Source organism: Ictidomys tridecemlineatus, chromosome 7 (genome assembly GCF_052094955.1).
Source record: "Ictidomys tridecemlineatus isolate mIctTri1 chromosome 7, mIctTri1.hap1, whole genome shotgun sequence".
NCBI lineage: Eukaryota > Metazoa > Chordata > Mammalia > Rodentia > Sciuridae > Ictidomys > Ictidomys tridecemlineatus.
The window spans coordinates 116,723,776-116,749,978 of NC_135483.1; the positions used below are offsets into that span (position 1 = coordinate 116,723,776).

General features: G+C 35.6%; 1 long non-coding RNA gene across 2 annotated transcripts in view; it reads right to left on the minus strand.

Annotated features, from left to right (window-relative positions):
* LOC110596964 (uncharacterized) overlaps window positions 1-25,839 on the minus strand; it is a 63,715-nt gene extending 37,876 nt beyond the window's left edge. The window contains exon 1 of one of the 2 annotated variants that reach the window (XR_013424073.1): window positions 25,518-25,839. This is a non-coding gene — a long non-coding RNA (uncharacterized LOC110596964). The remainder of the gene's footprint in view (window positions 1-25,517) is intronic. The other variant, XR_002482818.3, reaches the window with a different exon arrangement.
* Between the last annotated feature and the right edge of the window lie 364 nt (window positions 25,840-26,203).

A 26,203-nucleotide genomic window follows, 5' to 3' on the forward strand; every position in this document is an offset into this window, starting at 1 on the left:
ACTGAGATTATATGACCGTGGTATGCTAAGAACATGCAAAAGTTCACAACTTAGTTAACTAAAGTGACACTTTCAGTGTTTCTCTTATGTAATCTTCAAGTTTGTTTTGTATATAGAAAAATAAGTGAGAACACGTAATCCAGTAAATTATAATTCATTTAGCATTTTAAGCTGTTTCATCTGCTAATTTTAGGAAAGAATAGTATTGCATCTAAAATTAATCTATTAGTAAATGACTGAAGTCTCTCCTCAAAACATTGAATATCATATTTAAAAGATACTAAGCAACCTATAGTATTATTTCCCTCACTGAATTGATATACTTCTCAAATTCATCTGTTTATACAGTTTTTATTTTTAATGTACATAAATTGGTCTAAAATAGTATCTGTGCTTCCTTACATGACATGCTAGCTCATGAAGCCAGATGTGCCATTTAGGAATCAAAATGAAAAAAAATTTGTTCTATAAATGATTGTAGAAGTGGCCTAGTTCACTTCAAAACAGTGCCCTTCATTTTACATTTGATAAAACTCAATGTAGATAGTGTCCTTGGGAAAACTTTAATAGCATGCTTGAAGCAGGTGTTGCATTTCTGGGTCTATGCTTTTGCCAGGCATCCAAGAGGAGTACATCAAGGAAGCTCAGATTTTTTTTCTGATAAAGCTATGCAAATACCCATATGAGGGCAGTGTTTGGCATTTAGGAAACACATTGATATGATGAATTGAGAATGGTGACCACAGAATTTGGAATCCTTATACTCTGTTGGTGGGAATACACAATGGGACAGCCACTTTGGAAAATTGGCAGTTTCTCAAAAGAGTAAATGTGGGAGCTGGGGTTGTGGCTCAGCAGTAGAGTGCTCACCTGGCATGTGTGAGGCACTAGGTTTGATCCCCAGCACCACATATAAATAAATATAGATATTGTGTCCATCTACAACTAAAAAAATATTTAAAATAAAGAATACATGTGGATTTGACATATGCAATTGTGTATTTAACACCCCTAAGTATATATATCCAAGAGAATTGAAAACATACTCTTTTTAAAAAGTTGTTCCGAAAAATTCATACCAATGTTATTCCTGATAGTCAAAAAGTAAAAGCAACACAATGTCTATTATCTGATGGATGAATACATAAAACATGATGTATCCATAAAGTAGAACATTACTCAGCAATAAAAAGAAATGAAATAGTAATATCTACTACTATACCTGAAAAACATTATTCCAAGTAAAAGAATCCAGTCACAAGGGATGGTAGGATCTACAGTTTCATTTATATAAAATGTTCAATATAGGACAGATTCATAGAGGCAGAACTAGAGCAGAGGATCCCTAGGGATGAGATGGGGTAGAGTGGGAGGGAATAAAGAATGAAGTTTTGGTCATGAGTATAGAATTTCTTTGGGGGTGATGAAAATATTCTAAAACAGATTATACCACCAGTTGTACAACTCTATGAATACATTTAGAAACATTGACTTGTACACTTTAAGTGGAAAAATTGTATAAGTGAATTATATCTCAATGAAGCTGTTATGTAAAAAATTGAGTTTCCCATCTTGCATGTCCGTAGGTATTACAATCAGTTTCCTAAACCAGACTATCATAAGTATTTTCAGTTTTCAAAATAGTCAAAACAAGCACTTTTAAGAACAGTATTCATTGAAATGCATCAAAGCATAAGTGTACTCCCTGAAGAAACACTTTCAATCATGAGCTTAAATAATAACCAAATTTAATTCATTCCAGGTACATTCTCATTAAAGAAATGGCTGGCCAAAATGTTGAAATAAACATTTAGCTGCTAAGCGAACAAATTAAACTCCTTTATGATTTAATTGTACCAGTGAGTATTTCCTTTTGGAATGTATTTCTGCTTTGATACATTTCAATAAACATCATAAATTTTGTTGAATGATGGCATTTTGGAATGTGTGTGAGTATGTATATACATATGTATTTTCAAACTGCATTGAAAATGTTATTTAAAATATGAATGCATGTGTACATGCAATCATTCCAACTTCTATGTTTAAGTGTATGTATACAATACAGAAAGACATATTCCCCTAAGTTCCATGCAGTGCAGTCATATTGTGGGGTATGTATTTGCCAACTAGTTGCAAGCATTAATAGATATATTCTTTCTGCCTCCTCTTGTCTTTGCTCCATACATGTGTGTGTACATACATATGTAAATGTACAAATACTTGATAGTGTTTATTTGTCACATGCTAGACCAACAGTATTTATAGATGGATATTTTGATCATTATGCATATTCTGAACCACTGGAACTATTTTGAGGAATTTTTGGAGCTTAGAAAATATACAGCACTTTTCTTCTTGATACTTACAGATTCATGGGAGTGATTATGGAGCAGGAAAGACTATAAAAACTGAACAATTCAGTCTAAATCTTTTACTACTTTTTCAAATCTCAGTGCAATGCTTTGCAGTTAGTTGTTTTTCTATTGAATTGTTTTACAGTTTTAATTTTAAAAGTAAAACTTATTTCTTTTATCCTATTGTAATCTAATGAGAACTTTTACTTCCATAAAATTTGTTTGAAAAATTGCTGTTTTTAAAAATTTATTTTCTCTGTGAACTTAAGCATTCCCACAAACAAGAGTATATTTACATTTTTTCTTACCTAATTTTAGCTCTAGTCAGCTCTAGTTGTATATTTACTAAGCATGTTAAAGATGATCTGAAGATAAATATTGCCACTCCTCTGTCTATAAGTTGAAAAAAATCAGCATTTATATCTTTTTCTCTCATCTTTTCTGGAATATCCCATTTCCTCTGCCATTCACAAACACTCAGAGATAATTATTACAATTATTAACTTTCCCATAACTTGCATTTATGTGTCTCTTTTCTATATCTTTAAATAGCACATAGGATTTATAAAAGTGAAATAGCAAAATATACTTCCAAGATGTTGTAACAGGTATGATTTTTAATAGTGTTTAAACAGAAATGTGGTGGTAGTCTTATTTCTCCCTAATCAAAGTTTTGTTTTCTATTCAGTTTGTGCTACAAAAAGCAGAAAGGAACAAAATGTAGATGAGAAAAAGAAAATAAAGAAGATCTCTTAAGATGGAACACAGAATGTTAGCCTGAGTAGGTTGATAGTACACACAGACTCAGGTGAGGAGTCAGGCTGTCCAAGCCAAATAATTCTCAAGATAAATATATCACAGCAGATTTGGCATTTAGTGAAAGTGACATTACAGAAAGTGACATTACAGAGAATAAGGATTTCCTATATATAACAACAGACGACACTAAAAATCTGTGCAAATTGGTGAAGATCAAGAATAGAAGGGGCTAGCAGGGTACCATGGCACACTCCTGTAATCCTAGCAGCTTGAGAGGCTAAGGCAGGAAGATTGTGAGTTCAAAGCTAGCCTCAGGAAACATGAGGCTTACTAAGCAACTCAGTGAGACCCTGTCTCTAAATAAAATACAAATTAGGGCTGGGGATGTGGCTCAGGGGTCAAGTGCCCCCAAATGCAATCCCCGGTAACCTACCCCCCCAATAACAAAATAAAAAAGGAATAGAAGGGGTTCATAAAAAGAATCCTCAGCAATGGAACATGTAGACGTCAAGATGTCTAGGCAGGAATGAGAATGGCTTTGAGTCTCAATACATGGACTCACAGTTTCCTGGAGAGAGTTAGAATTTAGAGAATCGTATGTTTTCCTGGTTTCATGAAGTTGGCTGTAGTCAAATTCATCTATTCCTTTGTCTTTATAAATCCTCAAAAATTCCTTTGGACTGATATCTGCCCTTAATATGGGACAGATTTATTTATTTTTCGCCAAGTTGCTCATCCTCAGAGAAACAAATCTAGAAAACATGATATCTCTAAAATTGTTTGTGCTGCCTTATTGGTACAAAATGTGTTCTTCCACTTTTCCTACTTGATGAACTCCTACTTCTTTGCTAGGTCTCCAGTGAAATGTCATTTCCTCTATGACCTCTTCCTTGTTCTTTCAGCATAATTTACTATGTCCTCCACCATGAACTCATGATTCTCTTAATCCTGTTTTATAGATTTTTACTTGAATCTGAGATTCACTGGGAAGATATTGTATATTATTTAATTTAATACCTGTAATCATTAACACAGTACCTGAACATGGCATATAAATGTGAAACCAATAAATGAGATCTGCTGATTGTCTAGTTCGATCTTATGATGCAATGTCCAGTTCATTTAGTCTCAACTAGTATTTGTTTCTACCTCACATCTGAGCTTCATTTAAAATAGAATAGAAAATGAGGCCATAGCACCTGAGAGTTCAGTGCCTCACCCAATAACAATTATTGATGTCTCAGAGCAAATTAACAGTCAGAACTTCCTTTCACTTTGACCTGGGTCAAAAAGAATTACTCACCTGTCCTCTGTGATCTTTCCCATGTTCTTGTCTTCTCAATTCTCAGGGAGGGTTCTCTCCTATCTAAGAATCAGGGGTTTGTGAGGCATATATATCCTATTCTTCATGAGACTATGTTGAAGTACCTCTCAACTAGCATATTTTCCAGAAAAATTCCTCCATTCACCTACAATCTTCCACATGGATGACTGCAGCTTCATATAGAACTAGTCCAGGCATATCACCCAAATTAAGAAATCCCAGAGATTTGGGTTTCTAAGTGGTTAGAAAACTATATTACATTTTTTTTCCACTATAATAAAAGTAGACCATCTTGTCAGAGAAACCAAGGAAAACAGAGAAAAAGGTAACTGATCACATGTAAAGAGGAAAGAAGGAATGAGACAGGGAAAGAGAAGTAGACATAATATATGCAAGTTCTTGAATTCCTAGTATCTGTGAATTTTTGAGTTCCTAGTATCTGTGAGCTTCTTGTCTCTGAGAGCCCAAACACATGAGTAGTCTTGGATTTCATAAGATTGTCTAGTTATCTTTATAATATATTGTGTGTTTGCACAAGTTAGCTAAAGTGGGATCGCTAACTTTTGACCCAAATAATTTGTTTTGTCTTTGTCTAACTTAATGCATTGGTTGAAAAATTATACTATTTTTCACATACAATATGCCCGTTACTCATATCCTCATACTCTATGATAGCTTTCTCCATGTAGATACACAAGGAGCTCCTGAAGAATCTGGTTACCACTCCTCCATGTTCCTGGTCTTCTGACAATTACAGGAGTCAGACTTTGTGACCAACATTCTAAAGCAGATGGATGTAAGATACATTTGAGGTTACAGCATTATTTTAGTGTTAAAGCGAGGAAGATATCCATGTATACATAAATGTCATCCTCTCAATTTATTTTATTCCCAAAATAGTCACTAATAGCCTCATGACTGGAACACACCATGGAGGAGTTACCTCAGGGAACTGGAGATGTTATTCAGGCCTAGAAGGGGTATGGACGTATGTGAAAACAGAGGTAGGGGGGAAATCAGTGAGGTTGTATGGATTCTGGTAAAGAAGACGGTGTGAGATGCACAGAGCAGAAGGTAAGAAACACTATGTGGGCAGAAGCTGACACATAGATGCTTGAAAAAAGGAGCTATCAGACTGAGGCAGGGAGACGTACTGAGTATTTTACTTTTCACTGTGGTATGTATAGGGTAGGAATTATCTTTTTATCTCTTTTTATTATTAAAACAACTAAGATCATTTACCAGTTTGCTTTGGAACTTTTTATGCATTTGGTTTTTCAGTACATTTTAATGGAGTATCTTTAACATATGAGGCCCTGTTTCACACTATTGTAAAAACAGACAGAGTCCTCGTTCCTGTGTGGCACACAGCCTAATAGAGGTGACCATGAAGTGGGGAACACATATTTGATCACATATATGGCAACTGCTCTAAGCACTTGTTTTGACTTTCCCTATTTCATAGTTCTACCAACCATTTTCTCAAGTATTTTGAGACTAGAGAGGAGATTACATGTTCAATTTTGTAAACAGCATCACGTACCAATTCATAAGGTTCAAAAAATACCTTCTAAAATAAGGTACATGGCTTTCCCTAATTAGTAAACAAAATAAGTCTTCCTGTGTTTTCTTGGTTTTGAGTGATTCAGGTTTGAAAGACAAGTGATGTATTAGTATACATGGCAGCCTTGTCTGCAAATTGGAAGAGGACCAAGGACTCCACTGTCTCCTGGAAGTCTATGCATGAGAGTGATGTTAGAAGAGGACAAGTGTATTGTGCCTTTTGGGACTAGCCATTTTAAGAAATTCATTTTAGAAATATATTAATGTCGGATGGCTCAATTTTCTTAGTTGGAATTAATAAATCTGAGGGATTAATTGTTCACTCTAAGTTGGAAATTTCAAGAGGGAGTCAAGGATGCAGTATGCCAACTTCTACCATTGCCCTGTTCCTTCCTCTCACCTTAGACACCAGCACAGCTCTGCAGTCATCGTCCTCAACCCACCTGAATGGAAGCTTTATATCCTGCAGATGATTCCTCATCACCAGATAAAAAGGACTTTAAACCCTAAAACAGTAACATGATGAATACCAGAGCACAACAATCCAATTATTCGCAAAAGTCATTGGATTTGCTCAGAGTCACACTATGGCAGGTTAGAACAGCAGACAGTGTGCTCAAATAATTAAATAAATAATGTGAGTCTGACTGGACAGCACAGAGAGCCAAATGTGGGAATAGACACTCCCTAATCTCCAGAAGCAGATCAAACAGGCTGGAGAGTAAACCATCATAGAAGCAGCTAGAAGGACATCATAGCCTGCCTACTAGCAAGGATGGAATGATCTAGTTTCATGTTGCATGAGTCTACATGCACTCTGATTTGTCTAGATCTTGAGTTTGATATTAATTATGTATTCCTGCGTCATTTTGGCTTTGCCTACTAATTACTACTTCAGAAGTACTTTTTCTGTCCTTTATAATTATTTCTAAATTGGAGATTGAATGTCACAACACAGGCTTTCATTTATCATATGCGTAGCCTCATCATGTGTTCAGTCTAAACAGAGGCTAATTTCTTACAATTATCTAGCCAGTCAACCAGTCAACAAATGTGTATTGATTGCTTAAAGCAGAGGTCAGCAAAATACGGCCCACTGGCCAAACCTGATCTGCTGAATTTTTGTATGGCCTGTGAATCAAGATGTGTGTTAATTGTTTTTTAAATAGTTGGAAGAAATAGAAAAAAAATATTTTGTGGAACATAAAAATTGCTTTTAGGTTTTTGTGTCCATAAGTAAAGCTTTATTGAAACCAGCCACACCTATTTATTTGTAACAGTATTTGCATTATATTAAGCAGAAATTGAGTAATTGCCACACAAATTGTATAACCTACACAAATCTAAAGTATTTACCATCTAGTCTTTTACAGAAATAAATTGTAGACCATGGCCTGGAATATGTCCAGAAAAATAGAATTGCATATTGGGATAGGGAGAAAAATCACAGAAGCCTACATCTTGGGGGCTCCCAGTCTTATGTTCTGAATGGGGTAGGCCCAAGGTACTGGGGGACACCAAGAAAAGGTCCATAAGCCAAACTGCAAGACTCTGCCATGCTTTTAGGATCAAAGGACATCTCTGAAAGATGCACAGTGCTTTGATATCCACTTGGAAGTGCATTCACTAGCTTTTCAGGAAAAAAAATTTTTTTTGGAACTTTCCTGCCAGTATCTTTGGACATATTTTGGTAGAGTTTTTTTTATTTATATATGACAGTGGAATGCATTACAATTCTTATTACACATATAGAGCACAATTTTTCATATCTCTGGTTGTATATAAAATATATTCACACCAATTTGTGACTTCATACATGTGCTTTGGATAATAATGGCCATCACATTCCACCTCATTTATACCCCTCTGCCCTATCTAGAGTTTTCTATTCCTCCCATGCTCCCTCTCCCTATCCCACCATGTATCAGCCTCCTTATATCAAAGAAAACATTCAGCATTGGCATAGATTTTTTAATGTAGTTATGAATCAGTGAGTGAAAAGGTGGTAGTCATATAGGAATTGAACATATTAAGTACATTATTTTTTCTCACTGAGCTACTTTGTAAAACCTTTTAATATAGACAATCATGGAATATGGCAACAATGAAAAATTCTGATGCAAATCAGATATTTCATATTGAATCAAAATTGAATCAAACCAATAATGATAATAATGAGAGGGACATCAATCATTGAGGTCATTTCATCTTTAGTGGTGGTAAGTGGGCAGCCAACGTGGACAGTTTTTCAAAATATGCAGAGTTCTTTTTGTTTGAATCTCCTAGTATAGAAGAGTTATCAGAATCATGTGTGGCATTTGGTGTAATACTCAGTATATATTTATCATTGATACTAACAAAAACGGCCAACATGAAAAAGGGCAACCAAAGAAATACAATATAAGGAATTCTTGTTTTTCCCAACCCCCAGTTCCCCAACAAGAACTTCCTGCATAAAATCTACTAATCTTCAATTTTCTTTAAATCTGACTGATCTCAGAAACCATCCAGACATATTTTAAAAATACAGATTCTATTACTGTCTTCCAATTTTGGGACTAAGAAACTTTGACAATGGCTCCAGGAATTTTTATTAAAAACAACAACAAACATCTCCCCAGATATGGAAACCCCTAAAATCCTTAGAGATGCTAAGATTGTGTAATCTCTCAACAAATATATAAAACTGCTGTCCCTTACAACAAAACCTAATTTCGGGAAATACATAATCTGAACAGAGTAAGTGAAGGTATTCGTGGTAAGCCAACATTTCAGAAAATAGAAAGTTTTGTGGTTCATATACGAAATTTATATAAGGCAAGTCTCCCAATGTATATTCTATACTGTCTTTCTTCTAATTAAAACCAGAATTAGCCTTTCAACATACTACAATAGTGCTTCCTTTCAGTTAAAATTGTAAGTTCATTTTACTTTTTTTTTTCACAAGTGTTCTTTTTTCCCTCATCAAAGAGTCTGCTTTTATTCTGCTTTAGTCATAAGCCTCAATGTTTCATAGACATGAGCTAAGAAGAGTCTTATTGAGAAGAGAGAAACATTTAGAATAATAGGAGTTGTTACACGCACAGTAACAAATGAAATACATCTTTTGTAAATAACTCCCACCAGAAATCTTATATTTCCAGGCATCTATGCATATACCTTCATATAACAACTTTTGCGTTCGTAAAACATTCATTGAAGGCAGCTCTGCAGTTTTATAGAAAAACAACGTGCCAGGGATGCAAGAATCTTGCCAGTTCTGTGAAAAATGACACCAATTAAAGCTTAAATTGCTTGTTTTCTCATAAGGTACATATTTTCATAACTTTGAAATCAAATAATTGCTGCTTTTATATTAAATACAATAAAACAAAAAGGATGCTAGTTTAGAGGAACTGCTACAAGCATTTTAATATAATTTTCCCACCATTTAAAGTCACAAAATATGGAAAACAAGTCAAGTATGCAAAGTTCCAAGGAGATAGAGAAACTCCTTCAGATTATTACATCATTTGTCTTTTGTGTCAGGAAATGTGTATATGATTTCATTGTTTGATTAAATGCCAAAAAAAGGCACATTGCTCTTATCTAACTGATTACAGATTTTATTCATATGAAAAAGTATTTGTTAATGCTTTTCCATTAGGAGATTTTTTTCCTCTTTCCTTTCTCTCTCTTTTTAAAGTTCTAAACATGAATTTCTAATAATAATAATAATAATAATAATAATAATAATAATAATAATAACAAAACAACATTATTATTATTATTCTAACTTTCCAGGCTTTATTTCCTTATTTTACACTCAGAATATATGGTACTCAAATTTCCCATAGTGAAACCCATCCCCTAATGATTATCTGCAAACTGAGCAAACAACCCCTTTCTGCCTGGGTGACTAAGTGAATGTGTGTGTGTGTGTGTGTATGTGTGCAAAATCTAAAATATATCAACTTTCAAAAATACTAGGGAAAATGGTTTTTAGGTGTTGTGTTACCTAAAAACAAAGGTTTTTGATATGTGTCTCCAGGGTATTACTAATCAGAGGAAAGAACAATTTAAATTCTGAGTCAAGTTTTGTAAGATAATATGTTTCATTTTAATACCTTTATATAATAATTCATGTGTGTGTGTGTGTGTGTGTGTGTGTGTGTGTGTATGTGTAAATAAAGGTTCTACTGAGCAGATGAATTCTAATTTTCATAAGAAACAAAATGCTATTTAATAAACTTGTATATTTATTAAATACATGAAAAAGTGTAAAGATGCAGTCCCATTGATGCTTTTATTTGCATCTGGGGGACCCTGAGTGACAGCTATGGTTTCACAGAGAGATACCATGTGCTTTTCATGGTATAAACTAGCTGTCTGCATTAATAATAAGCTTGTGCTGAAGCCAATTTGAGGCTACATCGAGGGATTTCAAGGTCATTTGCCAATGGCCTGGCCTCCATTAACTTCCTCAGTAAAAGTCCCAATGATCCTTATTTTGGCCTTGAGTGTGGGTTATCAAAATCATCCCTCTTAATATTTCCACATAAATAGCTTGTTTCCTTAAATAGTCATTATGTTCAGTGGGGACAGTTTCTGAAAGCTTCTCAGTTCAATAGAAAAATGCATTTGGAAAAGTATGTTATTTTAAAATATATCTATATTTGGACAAAGAAGAATTTAAGAATGTTTTGAGTATTTAATTAGAAGACATTAAAGGCAACTAAATGTTCCCTTGTCATGGGGACCATGAAGTGATATAAAACAGTGAGACTTCCAAAATATTGAGACTGTCAGTTTGCTAAAAGACAAGTAAGAAAGTGGGGTAAGTCATTATGCTATGTTCACATATGTAAGACAGTTAAAAAAAATCTTTCAATTGCTTAACATATTAAAAAATTGATGTTAATCCCTTGAGCTTCTTCTTTTACCATACACTTTGGAAATCCCCCACCCCTGCCCCATAAATATGTTGTTATTTACATTAAAATTTGTAAAAAAAAAAAAAAAAAAAAGAAAGAAAAAGAAACACTTTAACAAAAAGGGATTGGAAAAAATTGGTGAGAAAGACCAAAGAGAAATAGATCTTATTTATTGTGTTATTTAAACCTGAGTTACATTACACCATCTTACATTTAAGAGGCAGCCTGCTAATGCAAGCAAGGGTGTCTCCTGCAACGAGACAAAGATTAATGCCATGTGTACTGATGATGCTCCACCACAATTCAGAATTCTGTGGCGCCATGACGCCCCTGTTTTATATGGTGGTTTGCCAAGAGAAAATTACTTAAACCAATTGTGAATGCATTCCTTTTTTACTTTTTATACAACCACATTTATGTAAGTAAATAGTATAATGAATATTTTTGAAATGATCCATCATTTTGAATTCACCTAGTTTGTATAAAATGCAATGTGCAGTTTTTTTCTCTTGCAAGAAAGACTTTCACATGGGAATGTTCATTTTTTTTTCCCTATGAAAAAAGATTTCTCATAGACAACCAACCACAACTGGAATAGATTCTTTTAAACATATTGTAATGTGAGAATTTTCTTCAGCTGGAGGGTGTTTTATTCTTTAAATTGAAAGCCGTTGTTCCTCAGAACTAGTATGACATTGTAATGCATGATGTGCTAGTCACTCTTTATATGCAGAAATTGATATGCTTCAAATACATATTAAATATTGAAATGTTATGTGATATTTGAAACTCCTCAGTGCTTCAGGTTTGTGGACTTGTTATCTGGAGTTACCTATCGAACATATATGTGGGCTGCAAAGAGCATACAAGACTGAACTTGGGAATCACAGCTCTTTTTTCTAGACTCAACCTAACTTCTTTATTAAAGATGTTGAATGTAGCCACCAATAGTTTGGGGTCAGTAACATATGTATCATAAAACCATCACTTCTCACATTCAACAATTAGCCCAATTTATTCATGAATGGTACAAAAAGAGAGTGAATGTTGAAACTAAAACTTACTTCATTTCTCCTTAGAGAGTAGTTTCTTCCAAAACAGAACTGAGATCATTTATAGGAGGTTTTGGTGAAGCTGTTTTCTGGATTTGTTCATTACATTTTTCCAAAAGGGGATTTAGTTTTATCAGCCAATGTAAATGGGCATACATGTGCAATCCCACAGAAACATTTCTTATGTATACAATTTGCCTATTGTTATTTTTAGTAAAAGGGATAAATTAATATGTCAATGTTTAGAAGGAGAACTTAATTTGGGGTGCTTTGTGTCTTTGACCTGAAGACGCTTTCTCTTTTCCTTATTTCTTTTGAACATGTCCACTGTTTACACTTGAAATCTAGTTTTCTTAACTGTAGGATGAAGAGTAATATCTAATTTATAGGGTTTTGAGGATTAAATAAATATTTTATGTACAGGACCTATCAACATATTTAATGCATGATGGAACCTCCTGAATTTTATTCTTCCTCCCATGTGCTTCCTCTGCATCATGCACACTTTGTTCTAGATAAGTGAAGACGGGAGAGTCACTTCATACTGCTTTGGTCATGCTGTTCTTCACATGGTGCATGCCATGGTCGAACTACCTGAAATTTATAGTCTTTTGTGCTCATCATTTTGTCCATGAAAACTAGAAATTAATTCATTATACTTTAAAACAAATATTTAAAGGGTACCATGTGTGCTGATGATCTAGGGGCCGAAGACTCAGTGAGCACAGTGAGACGTAGTTCAGAATTCGTTATCTTTTCATTTCTTAGTTTCTAAACAATTTCCTCTTCCATGGCTATTAAACTTCCTTAGACATCCTTTAACACTTTTTTTTGCCTCCTCTTCCTTCACCAAAGACTACACTGGTGGAGATTGGTTCACACAAATACTCAAAACTGTTGAAAAGGTGTCAGATATGTTTGATTTCCAATGGTAGGCACTTATGTGTAGATCTTAAACTTTTATATTCTAAGAACTTTTTTTTTAAACACAGGTTATATAACTCAAATAAATTCTAAATGCTATGCCACAGTGGCAGCCTACAAGATTGTAGGTGTGTTATTTGCTGTACAATTTCAATTGTACTTTTCATCTCTGAGCCACTTTTTCCTCCAGAAATGGTACAGTTTATTTCTCATCAAAATCCAAGGTGGATCCTCATCAGAAAGATATTTGTTTAAGGATAAAAACTGCCTTCATTAAAATCTTAAGTGTAATTAGTAAATACAAATCGAGAGTGAAAATGAATATCTAGCTTGTCAGCTCAACTCAGGGACTTTGGCTATATGAATTTTTTTGCTTTCCCTCAGCTGTAAGACTTAGTGACTCCTGATGTGGTTAATCCTAATGTTTCCCCTGCTGTAGGCATTAATGTACATTACCATGACTAGGCTACACTTTTTATTAGATGTTAAATTTCTTAGTCATCTTGGTATCTCCTCATTTTCTAGCAAAGTAGCTTGCATGACATAGGTAGATAAAATTGAGTCTGGGAACTGAGGAAGGAGCACAATAAACTGAGTTTCATAGTAAAACAGTGGAAGTACTGAGACAAGGCTATTTAACTCCAAACCCCTGCCATAGTCATTAATTGTGTATGTATTATTTATCTTCATCATTCTAGCATTGCAAAATGAGGTTTTTATTGATCAAGTAATAATATTGTGACCATGCAGGATTATCTCAGAACTTCCTGAGCAATCACACTGATAGGATAGTCTCAGCTGATCCCAACCAGACCTCCTAAATGAAACACAGTTATTGGGTGTGAGAGACTTTCAAGTGAGCTCATAATCAATGTTCACTCCCTCTGTCCTTTATATGTAGTAAACATCTCATGGCAGCCAGAAGTGGCATGGAACCTCAGAGCATGAATCAAATCTCTTAGTTCTGGTGCTGGGCTTTGTTCTCAGTGTTTGTCTTTATCTTTCAGCTGCCTGGCAGTTGGGCTACATTTGTGGAAAGAAAAAGGTATGCACAGTTGAATTAAGACAAGGATTTCTCTATAACTGAAATCTGCATATATAAGCATGTTTGCTTTCAAAGTCTCTGAAACATTAACATCTTATTCAATGTGATATACAATTTAGCAGTTTGTAATATATGACTGTTTGGAGAATGTCTTTAGAAGTTTCATGATTGTGCCATGCGTTTTGTATACACAAATTTCCCAAGATTTGCAAGGTCATGGATTTGATCTATCACCCTGATGTCATGATAATTTTGGCAAGTTTTCTTTGCCCATTCCTTGGATCTCTCCTTTTTTCATACATAACCACTTCAGAGCTGGCTCACCAACTGGGCACAGTCCTGCCTCTTTCCTCGGAGAGTAAACATTTTGTCAAATGAAAACAGTTTTAAGACGAGGGTTTCCTTGGCCAGAGTTGAAATAAAAGCTTTGCCCTTATGCAATTAAGGAGAGAGACATCTCTAGACATGTTCAAAATCTTTTAAATGTTCAATCTTTCCACAATCTCTATGTACACTAGAGGAGCCAATGTCATCTCAATTATGAATTATAGGTGGAAAGAAAAAGCCCAAATCCCTTCTTGTGCAGACTCCAAAGTGTTTCAAACCTCATCCATAACTCCTTGGTTTTTCTTTCACTTAATATTAAGTGTTCCATCATTATACTTTAACTTGCTATTGATGTGCTACTTTTTATTTAAAAATAGGAATGGGGGCCTAATTAATGATTGAGACCATTTTCCCCAAAGTCCAATTCCTTCCTTGGGAATGATGTACCAGATTAGTAACAATTTATGGATTCAATTCATTAGTATATGTATATTTCTAGGAACCTGAAACACATAGGTAATAGGGCAGTCAGACATTATGCCCATTTCTCTTCCGAAATTTTTTATATATGTTACTCAGTTAAAACAGCATATAAGGCAGCCTGTAGAAATTAGCTATTAAAATGTTATAGATATCTTAAATGTGTATGTGCATTGTGAATATGGTCTGTGTGGGTGCATGCATTTGCGTGAAGAAAGCAGGGGGAATATGGATGGGTGATAAGTAGATGTGTATAATTATTGATAGCCTACTATTCCCATGCATGATTGTGACCACTGAATACATGGTAATATAGCCATGATTTCTAATCCTATGGAGCCCATAGTAAAAGGTGAGTGATAGATACTGAATGAATAAATATATACTTTGATTCTGATAAATGCTAAGACATGAAATGGAACAATGACAAGAAGAGGGAGGGACTTCTGAAAGTTTTAAAAAAATGACTGTAAATAGAACTCTGAAATGATGAAAGAGAGTCAGTCAGATGAAAAATGAAAAGAGAGCTTCAGAGGAGAAATTACAAAAACAGAAAGATCTTTATGTGGGAACATATTTCTCCACAGTTACTTGGGTTGGGGATATGAAGAAGACTGGTGTGTTTGGTATAAGTTCTCTTGCAAAAGTGGCCAATTTAGTTGTAATGGTAAATTTGGATTGTCAACTTGATTGGATTAAGAGATGCCAAAGATTAAGAGGCTTTGGGGCATGTCAATGAAGGTATGTTCTAGGAATAATTGGCATGTAGGGTAGGAACTGAAGTGGAGACCCTCCCTAAGCATGGACAACACCATCCAATAGGATGGTGGCTTGGGTGGAATTAAAAAAAAAATGGAAGAATAAGGAAGCAGCAGCATATGCAAGCTCAATTCTTCTTGAACTGGTTCTTGTTTGTTGCTGTAATCACCAGAGGATATCAGACTCTTACTCCTTCAGTCTTCCAAAGTGAGCTCTGCCAGTAATTCTCCAGGAAGTTTATAGAAGTCTTTGGTCTTGGATTGGATAGCATCATTGATCCCTCTTCTTCTGAGGCTTCAGCCTCTTAGACTGCATAGCTGCTGCTTGGTCCAGTTCTCCAGCCTGCAGACAGCCATTGTAGGCTCTCTGGCTGCTGGTCATGTAAGCTAATCAAATAAATCCCCTTCTTATTATCATAATTCCTATTGTTTCTGTTCCTCTAGAGAATACTGACTAATACAGAAATTGGTACCCAGAGTGGGGCCATTGCTGTGATTTAACCTGACCATGTGGTTCAGAAGCTTTGGGAACATTCTGGACTTGGTTGGGGGAATTTCAAGATGCTTAGCAGTGCACGCAGGAAATGCTTTAGATTGTTGTAAGCAGAGCTTAATGGTCAATTCTGGAGGAATCACAGAAGACCAGAATGCCAGTAGAACCACAGACAATGAAAACAGGGCTCAAGAGGGTTCAGAGGACACTATTGGTAATTGGGCTAAAGGCCATTACTGTTATGTTCTTGCTAAGAAGTTGTCTGCATTTTGCCCATGTGGTAAGAGTTTCTTCGAGACTGATTTTAAAAGTGATAGATTTCTTAATCTGGTGGAAGATTTCAAAGGAAGGCCTGGAAGGCCAAGCAACGTGCAACAGGTCAGAGTCCCTGCAGGCAGCCCCCAGAGGGCAAAGCATGGAGATGTGCAGAGGAAGACGAAGCTACAGTGGAGACCTCCGAGATTAAGAAATTCCAGTAATGTGGGACACTGTCCTAGGAAAGCTATAGAGATTGAACTAGATAAGTCAGTAGAAAGGCCACTTGGGCTATAACCAACAAGGTGCAGGGGCAGAGTTACAGAAGTCTTTTGGAGATGATATCATACCATGTGCTCTAGATGCCACACACAGAACTATAGGACTTTTTGGCCGAGCTGGATTTCTGTCTTGCTTTTGTCCCATCTCTTCTTCCTATGCTCCTACTTTTGTTAATGGAAATGTTTACTGTGTACCTTTTTATATTGGATATTTGTAAATTGCTTTTAATTTTATAGGAGCTCACAATGCAAGATGGCTTTGAGCCTCAGAGAAGATTTTGGACTTGAACTTTGAATATCTCAGAACTATTGAGACTATAGGGACTCTTGGGAATGAACTAAATGTATTTTGCATTGTCAAATAAGCATGAGCTTTTGGAGGCCAGGGGATGGAATGTTATGGTTTGGATGTGAGGTGTTCCCCAAAAGTTCACATATACAACCATATGAGAGGATTCAGAGGGTAAATGATTGTGTTGCAAGAGCCTTAACCCAATCAGTGAAGTGATCACCTGGTGGGATTAATTGAGTGGTAACTGAAGGGAGGTGAGGCATTGGAGGCCTGGCTTTGAGATGTATATTTGTGTCTGTCAAATGGAGATCACTCTCTTGGCTTTCTGATCATAATATGAGCTACTTCCCTCTGCCTTGCTCTTCCACTATGATGTTCTGCCTCACCTTGAACCCTGAAGAATGGAGCCAGTCTCCTTATGTACTAAAAGCTCTGAAACTGTGAGCTCTCAAATAAACTTTTCCTCCTCTACAGTTGTTCTGGGTTAGATCTTTTCATTACAACAGTGTAAAAAAAAAACAACAAAAACAAAACAAAACAAAACAAAACCCTGACTTATACATCAGTAAAGTTTAATAAAGAGATTGTTTACAAAGCTATAGGCAATACCCATGTTAAGAAGGTTAGGTGCAGTAGCCAGTCATTTGGAAGAGGAGGGAGGTTTTACTAATCTAAATATAAAGGTATAAAAGAAGAATAGGTTACAGGATCTCAGAGAGGGGATCTAATGAAGAGGGCTGATGAATGCAGTGGTAATCTGCAAAAGACAACTTCAATCACTCCTCAGTCATCTGTAATAAATACCTTAGCCTCACTCTCCTCTAGTTCTTGATCTACTCTATTGATAAAGTCAACTGGAAGCTAGAAGCTGGAGACTCAAGGGGATTTGTTGATACCAACCACCCTGGTTACTTTAAAAGGCAAAGAGAAGATTGAAAATGATTCAGAGTTGGAATGACAGAACCAGGAAAAACATTCAGTTGGTCTGTTTTGAATTTCTTCTATAGTGCTAATCACTGATTCAGTGGGGCATCTTCCAAGGTGCAGAGGCTAATGGGCATCACAGTAATTCACCATATATTTGGATGACTCTGACATTGGTAGAACACATGATAGCCTAGTGGTCAGGCAATGTTCATGTTTCTTCCTAGGTAACCATACTGATGAATAATTTCAGTGAAGAATTATGCCCCAACAGCAAAATACGTAGTCTCTAAGGTTACTCTCTCTTTTTAAAAAAAAAAAAAATGTTTATTTATTTATTTTTAGTTCTCAGCGGACACAACATCTTTGTATGTGGTGCTGAGGATCCAACCTGGGCCGCACGCATGCCACGCGAGTGCACTACTGCTTGAGCCACATTCCCAGCCCTCTAAGGCTACTCTCTACCAGTAACTTAATGTGGTTAATTTTTACATTTCCTATTTTGAGAATTGAGCCTTCAGAAGCTGAAAAAAAGCATGATAGTGAAGTGTAACTTATTTATTTCTTGTTTGAAATAAACTTGAAGTTTTAGAAAATCAAAATGGAATTATTTTATTCTTAGATTCTATTTTTGATATTGCCTCATAGGTAACTGCATTTGTCTAATGATTTTCCAATACTGACTTTGCAGCACAGTATACAAAGGAAAAGTGTTACAGTCTGCTTAGCTGCCATAGCCAATCACACAGACTAGGTGGCATAAACAGTAGAAATTAATTTTCTCAAAATTTCTGAGGACTAGAGTTCCACAGTCAAGAGGCTGTCAGGATTGGTGTATGGTAAGACTTTTTTCCCTGGTTTCTAGGCAGTCACCCATTGATACAGCTTCAACATAAGAATTTGGGGTGGACACAATTCAGTCTACAATAGAGAGTACAGTCTTAATTAGGGCTAGGGCTAGCTATCTGTAACTAGACAATGTCGTAACAAAATGCCAGATTGGGTTCCTTAAATAACACAGGTTTATTTTCTCAAGTACCTAAAGGTTGGAAGTTCAAGATCAAGGTGTTGACAGGGTTGTTTCTTTGAAACGTGAAAATAACTGTTTTCTTCCAGTGTCTTTATATGGTGCCTGTGTGTGGTGTCACCTGTATCCAAATCTCCTGTTCTTATAAGAGCCTAAATCATAGTGAAGTAGGACCCTCCTTAAAGATACCATTTTTTATCTTATTTCTTTAAAGGTTCTATCTCCAAATTCACATTCTGAGATATGGGAGAAGGGGTATTATGTCTTCAACCTCTAAGTTTTGGAGGCACATAAGCAAATGATAAATACCATACAGGACATCCATTGAAGGAAGATTTTGAATAATCTGGCATTTAAGAGGGTAAAGTGTTTGTGGTTATCTCGGCAACATATTTGCTGAAAGGTAGAGTCAGGGAAAGGAGATTGGATAGGGAAAACAGAATCCACTGGGCATCAACATTATCCCTACACTGTTGCCCAAGAACAATGGAGCCTAGTTCATTAATGGATCACTGAACAGCAGCAATGCAGCCCTTCCTCCCACTCTCCACACACTAAGCTTTGTGTAACTGATTATTTCAACTTTTGATTTTTTTTTTGCATTTCTTCTGCAAATAATGGCGCACTCGTGTGCAAACAGTTACACTACGATATCTTCTCATATCTGTCTGTTCTCGTTCAGCCAATTGAATTCAACTTTAGCAAGCTACCATTAAATTTTGATGACCTTAGTGCATTGGGGACAGTTTAAAACCAAGCAAACCAAATCACTCACTACAAAAAAGATTGGACTCAATTTGTGCCAGCTAGAAATATGACTGCCTTTCAAGAATGGGTCCCCAACAGTGCCATAAAGTGATTATAGAGTTAACAGCTCAAGGCCCTGCTTCTGGAAGATGTCAAATGGTATTATACCTGGCACAGCATGGTTCCTGTTTTGGTGTAAGGAGGCACTTGTTTTCAGTTTGTATTATGAGTGAATGCAAATCTGTCAAATTGTATTTAAGGTCCCCCTTTTATCACAACTGGTCAGAAAGCAGTGGTCCTATGGAGAGAAAATAAGATAGTGTGTGCTGGAAAATAAAAGTGGTTTTCTTGGGGAGCAGAGTAGTTTTAGCTTTTGCCATTTTCCATGGTGTAAACACTCCTACCGTGGCCAATTTTAAGCCACTGCCATAGTGTCACTGATGTCAGATTTGGAAAGAGATGTATATAACCAGCTCTGGCAAGTGGTAGAAACCAATTCCAGCTTACCATTGGTAGTGAGTGGAACTAAGATGCATAGCCCACAAGTTCAAGCTACACCTTATCAATCTGAGCGTCAACACAGACACCAATGCTCTTCAGAACATAGGCAGAGCAGTTCAGTCACATTGAATTCTGCTGATGACCACTCCAATAATGCAACTGATAAAAACCATTGTTTGGGCAAATTAACAAGCACAGAAAAAATTGTCTAATATTAGCAATGCAAACCTTAAAGAAAGGAGAAACTATGAGACAAGAAAACTGAGCAATGTTGTGAAAGGATTCATACTAATATGGTCAATATTTTTTTCCTGAACACAAGAGACTTTAAAAAAAATTGTTTAGTTTTTAGTTGGACACAATATCTTTATTTTATTTATTTATTTTTCTGTGGTGCTGAGGATCAGACCCAGGGCCTTGCACATGCTAGGCGAGTACTCTATTGCTGAGCCACAACCCCAGCCCAAAAAGACTTTTATTCTTTCTTTTGGGTGGAGGCAGGAGAAAGGTTGTTGATTTTTTAATTTGGTTTGTTCCATTCTTGTGAACAGAAACGGGATTAGAATACATTCTGTGTGCTGTAAAGTATATAACTATATATTGTAAACTGTACACTTTTTCAGCCCAGAAGTGAGCCTAGTCATTTCTAGAGAGTCACTTCCTAGTCTAGGTATATAGAGTCCATGTGAATATTGTTATAAGGAGCTAGTTGGCTTGAACCTACCCGCCTGCATAGTATATTTAAGATTACAAAGCAAAACCGAAGATCCTCTCCTCTCCTGGTGTCTTTATTTCAAATATTTTGTTGTTGTTGTTGTTGTTATCAGGGTATGTCACCCGTTATATCTGAAAATTCCTTTCTCTGAGTTATTAAAACCCAGAGGGGCAAAGAGGCCATCATTTTTCATCTTGCCACTGGTGTGTCTCTGTGGATAGAGAGGTTGGGGCACAGCAGTAATGGTCCCACATGAGAACAGGGACGGCCACTTTCTTTGTTTCTTCCTTAGCTAACGTCCCTCTGCGAAGTCTATTCTTTGGACTGGCTTCACTAAAGGTGGCAGGGACTTGTCTCTGCCTCAACTTCTCACAGCACCTTCTGCTGCTTCTATACATTGACTCCTAGCAGATGATAATTTGCCATTTGAGATAATTATTTTTTTTGCATAGTGATCCAATTTATTTTATATAATAAAGTTCAAATCAGTAAAATGTAGTTTCATAGAAAGCAGCAAATAAGTTCTAACTTCGGCTCTATAAATTCCAAGACTGCTATCATGCTCCATAGAGTGTCCCCATAAACTTGATAATCTGGATTTCTTATATTAAAACATAAATATGAGGCTGAGGTTGTGGCTCAGTGGTAGAGCGATTGCCTACCAGTGTGAGGCACTGGGTTTGATTCTCTGCACCACCCAAAAAACAAACAAACAAACAAATGAAGGCACTGTGTCCATCTACAATTAAAAATATTTAAAAGTTAGATATATTTTTAAAATATTTGTTCTCCAGTTGCAGGTGGACACAATAACCTTCGTTTTATTTTTATGTGGTGCCCAGGATCAAACCCAGTGCCTCAAGCATGCTAGGCGAACACTCTACCACTGAGCCAGAAACCCAGCCCAAAAAAGTTACATTTTTATTGTGCTTAAATATATAACTTATTAAATAGCAATGAATATTTGTGTAGTTTTTAAAGATTATGAAGTCTAATTGAGATGTATTAGATTATTTGATCACAATACTAACCCTGTGACATTGATAGGAATTATCTCATTAATCCCATTAGTTGATTAGAAAATTAAATTTCAGAAAGATTAAGTCATTTTCCTAAGGTTATGTGGTTGGTAAGGGAGAGAATGAGAACTTGAACCTGTATCTTCTGACTGTAAATCTTTATAATCCATGTTCCTTCTAAAATATACAAGGGATTAGCATACTTAACTTGAAAGATCTCTCAGAATTTTTATTTCAGTATCTCAACCAGAGGCCCTTTAAAATCAGGTTCCTTTTCTGTGTTTATGTTGCTCTGATATTTTTGTATATATCACTCTACTTGAAAGAAAATAGATTGTACATTTATTTCTGAAAAGTAGCTTCTTAAGATTTGGCACAGACTGGTATTTTATTCCAGGAAAAAAAATCTTAAAGTTTTAGAATAGTGTAGAACAATTTTAAAAAAATACTAAAATGTATATTTGCTTCATAGTTAGAAGTCTTCACTGTTTCAAAGTTATGAAAGAGCTCATCTACAATGCATTTTCTTCCTTCTTTCTCTCCTCCCTCTCTCTTTCCCTTTCTTCTTCCCTATCTTCCCCACCTTCTCTGCTCTTCCCTTTCCTCTCCTTCCCTCCTCCTTCCATTTTTTTAGGAATAATGATGTATTGATGAAATGGTACTTGGAGTGCATGAAGTATGAATCCAATATTTTATTTTGGAGGGGTATCCATGTGACCAGCAAATTTATAGAATAGTTGGATTTTCTTCACTGCTTTGAGGTGATGTTTTTATTGTAAACTCAATTTCTATATTTATTAGACTTGTTTTTGTATTTCTTATAACAAAGTTTGTTGATAGTTATGTGATAATTGAATACGGTTTAAATTATTGAGGATTTATAATATGTTCTAACATTGTAGAACTCATTTACATTAGGGCTTTTTCTGTATTAGATTTTCATGGATATTCTTGTGTCCTTTTTTTCTCATGTAGATTTTATAATTATTTTGGCTAGTTCTGTGTTAGTTTTCTGCACCGTGGCAAAACACCTGAGATGAATGCATGACTTATAAGAAGGAAAGGTTTATTTTGGTGAATGGTTCAGATCATTGTTACTTGGCCCTATTGTTTTGGTCCTGTGGCATGTCATGGCAATAGCGTGTGACAGAGGAGAACCACTTACCTAATGACAGCTAGGTGGCCAAAAGCGCGAGAGAGTGTCTGGGATCCCAATATCTCTGGAGATAACTCCAATGACCTAACTTCCTTGCATGAGACTCCATAAAAAAAAAATTGTATTGATTCTTTTTACTTATACATAACATTAGAATTCATTTTGACATAATTATAAAAGCATGAAATATAATTTGCTCTCATTCAGTCCCCAGTACTTCCCTTTCCCTCCCCTTCTTCCTGCCCCTGTTCCCTTCCTTCCATCCTATTGATGTGTCTGCTACTTATTTAAGATTTTTTTTTTTAAGTTAGTGTCTTGGGGTTGTACATAAGAGTGAGACTTATTGTGGTCTATTCATGTGTGTACATAGGAAAGTTAGGTCAGACTCATTCTGCCTTCCTCCTCTTTACCCTCTTCTTCTATTCCACTGATATTTTTTCAATTTCAATGGAATACCCCCTCACCCCCCCCCTTTTTTTCTTCTTTATTTTGGACTAACTTCCACATATGGAGAGTCCTCAAAAAAACTAGAAATGGGACCACCATATGATCCAGCTATCCCACTCCTCAATATGTATGCAAAACATCTGAAATCAGCATACTATAGAGATGTAGCCACACCAGTGTTTACAGAAGCTCCATTTTTTTAAAGGTCCTACTGCCACCAGACAACACCACATGGTGAAGACCAAGACATTAACACATGCGCCCTTGGGGGACACTTCCAAATGATAATGAGTTCTTAAAACAGGAAAAAAAATTGTAAAAAAAAAATGTATACATTAACTTCAGATAAATTGACATTTTTATAAGGTTGTGACTAGGGAAAGTTGCGTTTTCCATTCACCTCACTCTTCTTTCATCCTGCAGTGGCATTAACATAATTTCTGAACATTTTTTGGTTATGCCTCATTATGTTTTTTGACTTCTATTTTCATTTCTTTTCTTCAGTGTCTTTTGGTCAGCACCTTTCATTCCATGCTAATCAGTGTGGTGATATTGGATAGTGTTTTTTTTTTTTTTTTTTTTTTTCCTGTATCTAGTGAAATCCAGATTTTAAGTGTAATGCTATATTGGAAGAAAGATGTATTTTGATTATCTTATTAATGTATTTTTCATTTTATTGTTTTATAAAAGCCAAACCAGATTGATAAATTTGACAAATGAAAATGAAAACAAAAACTTGTGCCTAGCCAAAATTATTTGAAATTCTAAAGATAAACAAAGCTCGTTCTGGGTATTCATGCTGTAGAAAAGGGGCTGATATCATAAAGGTCTTTTAGAAATCAATAATTTAAAATAAACAAAAAATTTAAGAGAAATACAAAGTTTGTGCATAGGAAACATACCATTGTCTCTTATATATGAACAGATGCTCTATATAATAAAAGCTATACCACTTAAACAGTGTCACGATACCAGAGTTATTCACTTACTGAGTAGCAAAAGTCAAAAGTTTGTTTAAAGTGTTTGTTGGTGAGGCCATGGGGAAATAGGAATTGATGTGATACTGTGAAGGGCCTTTATCTATATTATAATTAAAAATGCAAAACATCCTAATTCATCAAATTTATTTCTTACATTTTTGAGATATAATTGCATAAGTACAATATGGTGTATAGACAAGTATGACATGACTATATTGTTTGTAGCTATAAACACCTGGAAACAACATAAATGTCTATGTTAATTGTCTCTATTAAATGATTGGTTAAATTATTACGTACATCTCAACAATGGAATACTATGCAACTCTAAAGAATGTGAACAATCTCTACTTATACCAAAAAAAGAGAAAGGTTCAGAGTAAGCAATGTGCTATGTTTTGCTTAGAAAAGGAAGAAATGAGAACATAGTTTTATATGTGATTATAAATTGTAAAATTCTGAAGAATTAGCAAGGAATCAATGACAGTGTTTATTTTCATGTGTGGTGGTATGGAACTAAACCACGGGGGCACAAAACTAAACACTTCTGCCAGCAAAGAAAGGCCTCATTACTCTGTATTACTAAGTTGCTTGTCTATCTTCTCCAGAGACTATAAGACATGTAAGGGTGGGGGCAGTATTTTTTGTTAATTATCATATTCCAAGGGATCTTATTCCTAGTATACTTATTAAATGGAATTTTAAAGTTTTTTGAGCTATTTTTGAATATATCATCTACTCAAAATTATATTTAAAAAGACAAGTCTATTTTGCAACATTTATTTTGGAGAAAACTAGGTCAGTAAACTGGTTCTTAATTAGAGAAAAATCACCTAAACTGGTTTCTTACTTAGGTGATTTTAGTCTTTTTCTTTTTTTCTTTTTTGCTACATCAAATCTAAAATAAATAGAAGGAAATCTGGGTGAATAAAGGAAGTTCCCTAGAATCAGGTGAATAAAGGAAGACCAGTTATATGATATCATAGGAAATTACTCAAAATAGAATTTGGCATTTTCTATTTTTAAAATTCTTGGAGAGAAATCCAATTAAATTTGAAATCATATTTTTCCATTGACTTTAATTTGTTGTAAAATAAGGCTTCCTTGACTGCCAGATATTTTAATGCATTCATAAATAATATTCAGAGTTAGTTTTTTTTACAAAAAAAAAAATTTACCTGTTTTAAAGAATGTGCAGAAGGGATTTAAGACACTCTCCATAAGACTCTTGGTGTGTTCTTCAAGGCAAAAGTTCTTGCAAAGGCAGAGGTTATTCTCAGTTGTCCCATTCTCACCTCCTAGATTGCATTCTTTGGGGAATGCCAGTCCGTGGACACAGAATGCCTCCAAAGGACACAGGGCCTTAGGGAGGACCATGGGTTCAGCAGCCGTTCTGGGGCTTGTTCTGATGTGCTAATCCTGTGACTGCTTCTTGGCTTTGCCCATAGCCTTGGCTCCGACTCCTGGCTTGGATCTTGGGCCTTGGCTTGGTTAACTCTCTGACTTCTGGTTCTGAACACTGGCTGTGACCCCAGAATAAATACTTGCAACAACCTCATTAGAACTCCTGGTCTGTGGTTCTATCCTGGTTTCCTGGCCCTAGGCTGCTTTTCTAATGCCAGCTCACAGACTTGAGACTTGGTCCAGAGCTACATGGGAAAGAATTTTAGTAAACTGTGAAGGACTATACAAGTGCAGGACATGAATATTATTTCCAGTCAATCTTCTGGCAAAGGCAGTGGTCAGGAATGTGATTGTACGATAAGGGGAAAGATGTCCAAGTCTTTTGATGATACACATGAAGAACTAGGCTAGAGACCCTTTACTTTTGGATCTATGTTTGAAAGATTAGCTTAATCTCTGT